This window comes from Grammomys surdaster, unplaced genomic scaffold (assembly GCF_004785775.1).
Source record: "Grammomys surdaster isolate TR1022 unplaced genomic scaffold, NIH_TR_1.0 126048, whole genome shotgun sequence".
Taxonomy (NCBI): domain Eukaryota; kingdom Metazoa; phylum Chordata; class Mammalia; order Rodentia; family Muridae; genus Grammomys; species Grammomys surdaster.
The window spans coordinates 1,928,396-1,938,022 of NW_021620860.1; the positions used below are offsets into that span (position 1 = coordinate 1,928,396).

General features: G+C 42.8%; 1 non-coding gene across 1 annotated transcript; it reads right to left on the bottom strand.

The window, feature by feature from the left end:
• Positions 1-969: 969 nt before the first annotated feature.
• On the bottom strand, positions 970-1,041 carry Trnac-gca. The gene has a single exon. It is a non-coding gene; the product is annotated as a tRNA-Cys (tRNA).
• Positions 1,042-9,627: the final 8,586 nt, after the last annotated feature.

Below are 9,627 nucleotides of genomic sequence, written 5' to 3' on the forward strand. Positions count from 1 at the left end.
TCGGCGGATTTTTCAAGTAAATCACTCAAGGACCCAAGGACCACTCTTTGAGGATCACTGGACTGTTACCACAACGCTATCAAGTTTCAAATCCTCGACAGGGGACAGGTATCTAGCCGCTGAGTGTATGGCTTTAGGGTATCTGGTCTGGAAGAACTCTCTTAAGAATGAACAAGGAAGCAAGGGCGGCCCCCTCAGCTAGGTTTTGCCCAAAAAAAGGAAAAAGAAAAGAGACAGAGAGAGGCACGCTGCCTGGGTCAGGGTGTGGCTGTGATATTTTAAAGACGGAATCTGGTTGTGTCATCCCAGGACCCCAGGGGAATATTCTCATGCATTCCCTCCCAGTTCCCATTACTGCTCTCTGCTGAGCGGAACAAGGAAGGGGACAGAGCGGAGCTTCAGGGCAAAGCACAGAAATTCCGGAGCAGCGAGTCTCCATTTCCAGACGCTAGGCCTTGAACTTGTACCTTCTCAGGTCTCAACTTCTCAGAGAAGACACTGGTTTTTGTATCTTTAGACCGTGTCTTCCCCCACCTCTACCCCCACCCCACCCCCACATACACAGCGTCATGTAGCCCAGGATGGCCTCAGTTTTGACATTTAGGCCAAGGCTAATCTTAAACTCTCTTGGACTCTGATCCTCCTGCCTCCTTCCAAGTGCTAAGATTAACAGGCATATACTACAACACCTGGCTGTAACATCTTAAAATAGGCAAGTATATACACAGTGTTTCTGGATTTATCCATAGTTTTTTGGATCAGGATACAAACTAGGTAAAAAGTGTTCCTTGTTCCATACCTCACTTGCCATTTTGTTAGAAGAGACAGCTCCTTACTCCTTCCTGGATGCTCATTCTGGAGTACCGGAAGCAGTCAAATGGGGAAAATTGGGAGAGTAGTAGAGTTTGGATTTGGAAATAGTTGAGTGGAGAAACATGAATTCTCATAGGAAAAACAGGCATATCTGCCAGGGGGCACCCGGATTTGAACCGGGGACCTCTTGATCTGCAGTCAAATGCTCTACCACTGAGCTATACCCCCTCTGCTGGTAGAAGGCTACAAAATTCTTTTTACATAACTTGTTTGTCTTTTGCTGAAAATTGCTCATTCATTTAATGCTAATATTGTTTTGCTAAATTACATTGAATTTAAACAATAAAAAGACATACATTTAAAACAAAAAAATTGCCAACAATTTGAAACTGTAAATTTAAGTTACAAATTTGCAAAACCATCCCATTCTCTCCAGAATCAATTCCCTCCTCAATCAGAACTACTTCAATCAGAACATCCACTAAGAGGCATCCCTTGCATACAAACTGTCGAGATTTTCCTTTTTAATTCATAAAGCACTATGTCACCCCATCAAGAGGCAGCACAAACTTTTAACAAAAACATAGATTCTGGCTCACTGTGAGTTTAGTGTCCTAGAGGCAGACTAGAAATAAAGGCACAAGAGAATTAACAAGTAAATATTCAGTAGTGAAAACAAGAGACGTATACATACATACATGCATACATACATACAAACATACATACATACAAACAAACAAAATGATTGAGGTGGTGCCTGGGAGGAGTACTTCGTACTTAGGTGGGCTGAGACAGAAAGAGGTCAAGCCTAGCGGCTAGATAGCAAAACCCTGCCAATATGTGAATATATTAAAAGCAAGATTTTTAGGAAAGTACCACAGGGCCGTTTCAAGTTGGATAGACATGGAAGGACAGGGATCTAGGCTGACATCCAACTCAGAGCCTCTGTCTCCCAAGTGCTGGGATTAAAGCATGCACCACCATTGCTGAGCTATTATGCACGCACCTCCCTCCCTCCCTCCCTCCCTCCCTCCCTCCCTCCCTCCCTCCCTCCCTTCCTTCCTTCCCCTCCACTCCTCGTCCTTACAATGTTTGGAAACATCTCCCTAGTTAGCCACCAAGGCCTGGGAAAATCCACCGTTCACCGGAGAAGGAGTACCCCAGAGCAGCATCCAGCATCAGTGTGATGATGGTACTGGGGATTGAACTCAGTTCAGCGTAAATTTTCAGAGCTACACACAGAATGGAAACATTAGATAGACATTTGAGGCAGATGTTAAGAGTACAGTTGGAGTTCATTTGGAAGGTCTGGTCCAAAAGTAGAATTCTGATCATTTCCACTCTATAGATGCTACTCTACTTGATAAGAAAGCTGTTATCTCAAAAGTGTGCTAGATTTGGCTCAATCAGAAAATTAACTTCTATAGGTAGCTTGAAACTGGCAAGCTGTTTGAATTTCTTTTTCTTTTCCTTCTTTATTTCTTTTTGGATTTTTTTTTCAAGGCAGCGTTTCTCTGTTGTAGCCTTGGCTGTGCTGGAACTCTGCAGGCAGAACAGTCTGACCTCCAACTCACAGAGATTCACCTGCCTCAGCCTCCAGAGTACTGAGATTAAACACCTATGGCACCATACCTGGCTGCAGTGTGGGTGTGCATTTCTAACACACAGCAAATGCTGGCAAACCTACCAATAGGTCCTTTGTAGTTAGTTTACCAGCACAGCACAGCATCTGTTTTCTACAGAAAGGAACTGGCAAGCTCTTCAGCTAAGAGAGGGAGGAGGAAGAGGAAGAGGGAGGAGAAGAGGGAAGAGTGTGGCAGTCACAAGACAGGAGAAAGTGTGGGGTGATCATTTTGGAAAGGAAAAGGTGAACATACTTGGGCGGAAGAGGTGTAGGGATGTTAGGTAAAACATTCAGAGATGGGCGGAGTGCCACAGACAAGGGCTTCTCCCCAACAGCCTCAGCCGCTAGGTGTGACTGTGGAAAGATCTTACTATAACTCATGTTACTTGGCCTGTAGATTGGCAAGGAAGTACAACCTAATGCTCAAGGTGAACCAGTGTGCCAAGCCAGGACTTTGGAGGACACCAAGAACACAATGTGATCCCTGTGCTCGAGAAACACACAGTCTGCCTAGAGGTGGGGAGGGTGAGCGGCTCAGCAGCTACTTCCCATGAAGTCTGAAGACCTGAGTTCAATCCCTGGAAGCCACATAGTGAAAGAAAAGACTCAGTTCCCGTAAGTTGTCCTCACACCTAAATACACACACACACACACACATCTCCTCTCTCTGTCTGTGCCCCCCCCCCCCCCCGCCAATGTACTTTAAAATAGTGAACAGGATATGTGTACCATGTAACAAGTTCTTCAAAACCAACATGCAGAGAGAACACCTAAGACAGGTCTTTGATGAGGAGAGACCTGAGCCCAAGGCTTTGTCCTGGGAGTTGAACCCAGAGCTTGGGGACATGCTAGGCAAGTGTTCTCGTAGGCTTTTACTCAGAAAAGCATTGTCTTCACCCCTACAAAAGGAAACTTCTCTTTGCAACAGAGACCATTACAGAAAATACCACCAATCAAAATGCAGCCTTGTGGAGTCCAATGCCAATGGATACGTGTTCAAAACACTCCTGCACCCGGGCTTAGGGAGCACTGTAGAAGTGAGAATGGAAGGATTGTAAGAGCCGGAGGAGCAGGAAGTTTGCTGTGGGCTTATATCTCCTGGCAACATCAGAAGCTATATCCATAAAGTCCCACCAATGTGATCAACCAAATGTAAACTGAGCAAGGACACCAGCAAATATGCCAAATTGAACAGGGAAAACCACGCAAGACCTCAACCATACACAAAGAACATCAGGCAACTGAGGAAAGCTGGAGGAGGGAGGGGTGGACCTCCCCAGGAATGAGCAAACTAGTCAGTTGTCCAGTTCAATACGGTTAACCTACAAACATACATACAAAATGTGGACTGGACACAACAGGTTATATATGTTTAGGAATTAAAATGTATGTACAGGGCTAGAGAGATGGCTCAGTGGTTAAGAGCATTAACTGTTCTTCCAAAGGTCCTGAGTTCAATTCCCAGCAACCACATGGTGGTTTCACAACTGTCTATAGCGGGACCTGATGCCCTCTTCTGGTGTGTCTAAAGACAGTGTACCCATATAAATAAAAAAAATAAAATAAAATAAAATAAAATGTATGTACAAATATACATATGCATGATTATTAAATCATGGAAAAGGAGGCAAAAGAGTTTGAAAGAGAGCGGGGAAGGAGTATGAGAGGGTTAGGAGGGAAGGAAAGGAAGGAAGGTTCTGACTAAGTTACAGAATCAAAACTAAACACACGAAACATTGCTGAGAAGCTGAGTTTGTGGTACACAGCAGCAATCCCAGCACTTGGAAGACAGAGGCAGGAAGACCGAGAGTCCAAGCTGAGAGGGTTTAAAGCCAACCTGGGACACAAAGGACACTGTCTGGGGGCAGGGGTGGGGGTCTCTGTACACTTTTAATTCTAGCAATTTCAAGAGGCAGAGGCTGACAGATCTCTGTGGGGCCAGCCTGGGCTACATAGACTTTCAGGCCAGATAGGGATGTACAGTGAAACCTTGTCTCAAAAAAAAAAAAAAAAAAAAGAAAGAAAGAAAGAGAGAGAGAGAGAGAAAGAAAGAAAAAAAGAAAGTAAAAGACTCTCCAGAACTAAAAATAGACTCAGGTACGACGCTACCCCAAAGACACTCTTGAGACCAGCTTGTTGTAATAACATAAGTCAGGTTCTTTTTAATATACGAAGCTTCGGGTCTAAACGTGTCTCACATAGGATACAGAAGAATCGACCCTGAGATCTAACAGCTTAGGGTTTTTAAAGGTAAAGGCTGGGGGGGGCGGGGGAGGAAAGGGGTTGTGGCACAGTCATATACAATTGGCTGTTTCAAACATCTGTAATGTGTGTAAGCAGATCTCACGAGAACTGTCCCTGGTTCCTGTGGTCTTGGGACCTAGTGTGAATGTTTATCTGAGCCAGCTCACCACTTGGCAGAATTTAATTAGCAAGTCGTTGGGCCCTTCGGTGGGAGTTTTCTAGAGAAGGCTAAAACATCACAGGAACAGATGGGTGTTTTAATAATGTTCTTGTTCTTAAAGAATTTACTCTTGGGCACTTTTTCTATTTTTTACAGCCGGTGGATCTTTGGAGCACTCAACTGACTTTTGTTTCTCTGTATTTTCTGTGACGGCCTTGGGTTAGCAAGTTACTTGACTTATTTTTAACTATTTGTATTAGTGAATTGAGGTTTTCTGTTATACTATTTAACTAATTTAAAAAATATCTTTTCAAAAAGAAAAAAAGAAAGAAAGAAAGAAAGAAAGAATAAAGGAAAAGGTAAAATAATAAACGATTTAGCTGGACAGTGGTAGCACATGCTTTTGATCTCAGCATCTGGCAGACAGAGACAGGCAGATCTCTAAGTTCAAGGCCATCCTGAGAGAGTCTCAGGACAGCCCGGGCTACACAAAGAAACCCTGTCTCTGACAAAAATAAAAAATAGAAGTATTTAAATGATTGAAAGATAGATTGAAGACCACAGTAAAAGAACATTTTCCTACCTAGGAGCTTGCACTGTCACCTGAGACTTCCAGCAGAAAAGCTGCTCCTGCACTGAACATTCTAAGATGAACCGATTAGATATATCAGTGTTTGTGGACGGTTGGAAGGTTGCAGGTCCAGAGCCAAACGCTGCCGAGCTATCAGGACGCACTCATTATAGATATCTATGAATGACCTTGTGACTGTTAGGTAAATCCCTATGCAATGCGGGAACAGCCCCACCAATCAAAGGCTTAAGAATGTCATCAGAAAACATTCCAGGCCTTTTTAAAGAGGTTTCTCTCTTAGATGGAACCTGCTACCAAGGATTTTCACCAATTTATTTTAAAAGTATTAGGACCAGGCGTGATGGCACATGCCTGTAATGCCAAAACAACAACAAAAATACCAAAAGAGGCCTTGACTTATGGCTTTACTTTGTTCTTTTTTTTTTTTTTTTTTTTTTTTTTTTTTTGTGTGAGACAGGGTTTCTCTGTGTAGCCCTGACTGTCCTGGAACTCACTCTGTAGACCAGGCTGGCCTCAAACTCAGAAATCCACCTGCTTCTGCCTCCCAAGTGCTGGGATGAAAGGCATGTGCCACCACCGCCTGGCATACTTTGTTCTATTTCTATAAAACCTTTATAGAATTGTTATCATATTGAACACTTCCAACCATGGCGTTTAGAATAAACTCAATCTGTGTTCCCTGGCCATGGTCATTATGTTTGTCTCTGGAATAAACTCTCTCTTATTCCTTTTGAGGTCAGAATGATGTTGACTTTTTTTTCACAGTTCAATTACAGTGCTCAAAGTGGGGCCCCCAAGGACAAGACACTTTCCTCCCTCCCTTCCTTCCTTCCTTCCTTCCTTCCTTCCTTCCTTCCTTCCTTCCTTCCCTCCTTCCTTCCTGTCTTTCTTCCTTCTCATCTAATCTTTTCCTTTTAGTGTTTGGAAACAGTCTCGCTAGTTAGCCACCAAAGCCTGGGAAAATCCACCATTCTCCAGAGGAGTACCCCAGAGCAGCATCCAGTACAAACGTGATCTCCCAGTGTCCAGCAGCCTGGCACTGCCTTAGGGGAATGTTCTTTCCAGGACATCAGCATCTGTGATTCAGTTGAGGGGCAGTTTTTTGATTCTGGGATGGCGGTGTAGGATGGATGTGTTGGATACCTTTTCTTTTGCTTTCAGAGCTTTGGATGAAGGTATCCTTTCTGTTTGACAGCATCCTGGGTGTCTGACCTTTCTGTTTGTACACAGACTTTTTTCTCTCACCCCTCCTCCATTATCTAACTCAATAAAGAGGAAATGCTTGGAGAAACACAGTACTTGGGACTCAAGATGGTCTTATGTTTAATAAGTATGCTAATTCAACAGGCAAGTATTTTTTTAAAAATAAATAAAGCTGGGTGGTGGTGGCACTCACCTTTAGAACCAGCACTTGGGAGCAGAGGCAGGTAGATCTCTGACAACAAGGCTAGCCTGGTTTACAGAGTGAGTTCTAGGACAGTCAGGGCTACACGGAGAAACCTTGTTTCGCACGCCTTTAATCCCAGCACTTGGGAGGCAGAGGCAGGCGGATTTCTGAGTTGAGGCCAGCCTGGTCTACAGAGTGAGTTCCAGGACAGCCAGGACTATACAGAGGAAACCCTGTCTCGAAAAACCTAAAAATCTCGAAAAACCAACCCCCCCCAAAAAAAAACCTAAAAAAACAAAACAAAAGAAAAAAAAAAACAAGTAAATAAGGAAGTCTAACTAAAGACAACTTGGCTCTACACTTTCCTTAGTGGGGAGCATTTAATGTCAGTAAACTGGGTGTTAGGTATTTTGGGTTTTGGTGTTGTATACTACACTTAAAGTTCTAGGCAATAGAATTTTATTTATTTTTTTTAAATCATCTATGGGGACTGGAAAGATGGTTCATCAATTAAAGGCTCCTTGTTGGCATTTCAGAGGGCCGAAACTCAGTTCCAGTATCTAGGTAGTGACTCATAACCATCTATAACTCCAGCTCAGGAGCTCTGGCACTCTCTCTACCAGGCATATATGTGGTACATAGACATGCAAAACACACTGATAGGAATAAAGACATCTAAATATTGTTTTTTGTTTGTTTGTTCAATATAGCCAGTCTTTTGCTACTTTGTGAGTTCCTCTTTCTTCCACCCTTCTCTATGCCTTTTCTTTTATCCTTTCAACCCCCTAACACTAGATAAGAGGAAGAAAAAAAAAGGATAGAGAGGAAAGGAAAAAAATCTGAGTCAAGTTAGGGGTCAAAAAGGGGGTGACATTATCATTAATCTATTTCCTGCTGATTAAAAATATTGACTTCCTTGGGCCAAGTTTGATCTTTACCATCAGGATATCCAGTTTCTTCTTTTTTGTGCATGACTACTTAAAAAAAAAAAATCAAGGTAATCAACACCAACCAACAACTCCTCACCAACAACCCACCCTGGCTCTCTGGACCCTAGTATTTATATAACTTCTAAAAAGTTCCCAGAATTCCAAATGTCACATGACCAAAGAAACTATCTGTACCTGGCAAAATTTTGTCATTTCCTACCCTACCCTAGACACACACACACACACACACACACACACACAAAAAAAAAAAAAAAAAAAAAAAAAAAAAAAAAAAAAAAAACAGAGCATGAGGCAAATCAGCTGCTGTGGATAATCTGACACAGCCCCATATCCCATACCTGGGATTAAAATGAAAATATATTCTTATAATATTTCTGTGGGGTGTTTGTTTGTTAAAGAAACCAAACTTCCAAAATTGTCATTACAGTTGTTGTTGTTGTTGTTGTTGTTGTGATAAGGTCTCACTATGTGCGGGTCCCACAACTATGTAGCTTTGACTGGCCTGGAACTCATTATGTAGACCAGGCTGGCTTCACAGAGATCTGTCTTTCCACCTAAGGGGGTGTAAAATTGTTGGTTAAATAAAATTGGCTACAGCCAATCACTGGAGGGATTAGAAGTGGGCGGATTTTGATGTACCTGGTTGGGGGTGGGGAAGAGAGAGGAGATACCAGGAGGAGAAGGTACGAAGAATGAAAGGAGGGTCGATGGACCATGAGCAAGTGGCCAGGAGAAGCAGCAAGTATCTGGGGTACACCAGTGGGGAGACAGCCAAGCCAGCAGTTAGAAAAGGAGATTAGGGATTACCCCTCAGTACTTATCAAAGCCAAATAAAATAACCATAGTCTGTGTCTCATTTATTTGTAAGCTAGTCAAGGATAAACTTAAAATTGGTTGTAGGACGGGTCAGGAAGGTAGAGTGATATTCATCTTAACTATATTAACAATGGGTACCCAAGTCGCTCCTCCTTTTTTTGTGCGGGGTGGGTTGTTTTTTTTTGTTGTTGTTGTTGTTTTGTTTTCCAAACAGGGTTCTTCTGTATAAGAGTCTTGTCTTGTCTGTCCTGGAACTCATTCTGTGGACCATACTGGCCTAATAGTCACAGAGATCTGCCTGCCTCTGCCACCTGTGCTAAGATCCGTGACCAGCTTTCTTTCTTGCTTGCTTGCCCCTGACTGTCCTGGAACTCGCTATGTAGACCAGGCTGACCTTGAACACCTGCCAGCCACAGCCTCCTGAGTGCTGGGACTAAAGGTGTACGACACTGTAGTTTCTGGTCACGGTGTTTTCATTACAGCAATAAAAACCCTAAGAGAAGCTGGTATCATCCTAGTGGGGTACTACCGTGACAGACCTGACCATGTTTTTTGAGAAGATTGTGGAAGGACTTTGGAACTGTGGGCTAGAAAAGTCATTCAGTGTTAAGAACTCATTGGAATGTTTTCAGAAGCTTGGAAGATAAGATTGCTGAGAGTATTGCAGAAGATGGAGGCCTGGCTTGTGATGTTTCAGAGGGAAGTTTAAAGACTCTTTCAGGACTGCTTGCTGTTTTGATTTAAGGTTCTGCCATTCTGGTTAAATGGGACTGAAGATTAATCAGCTGGGGTTAAGAAAAGACCAACATGGGCTGGAGAAATGGCTCAGTGGTTAAGAGCACTGACTGCTCTTCCAGAGGTCCTGAGTTCAATTCCCAACAACCACATTATGGCTTACAACCATCTGCAATGGGATCCAATGACCTCTTCTGGTCTGTCTGAAGACAGACAGCTACAGTGTATTCATACAAATAAAATAAATACTTTTTTTTTTACTGGAAATATAATAAAATAATTTCAAGTGATATCTAATTTAAACAT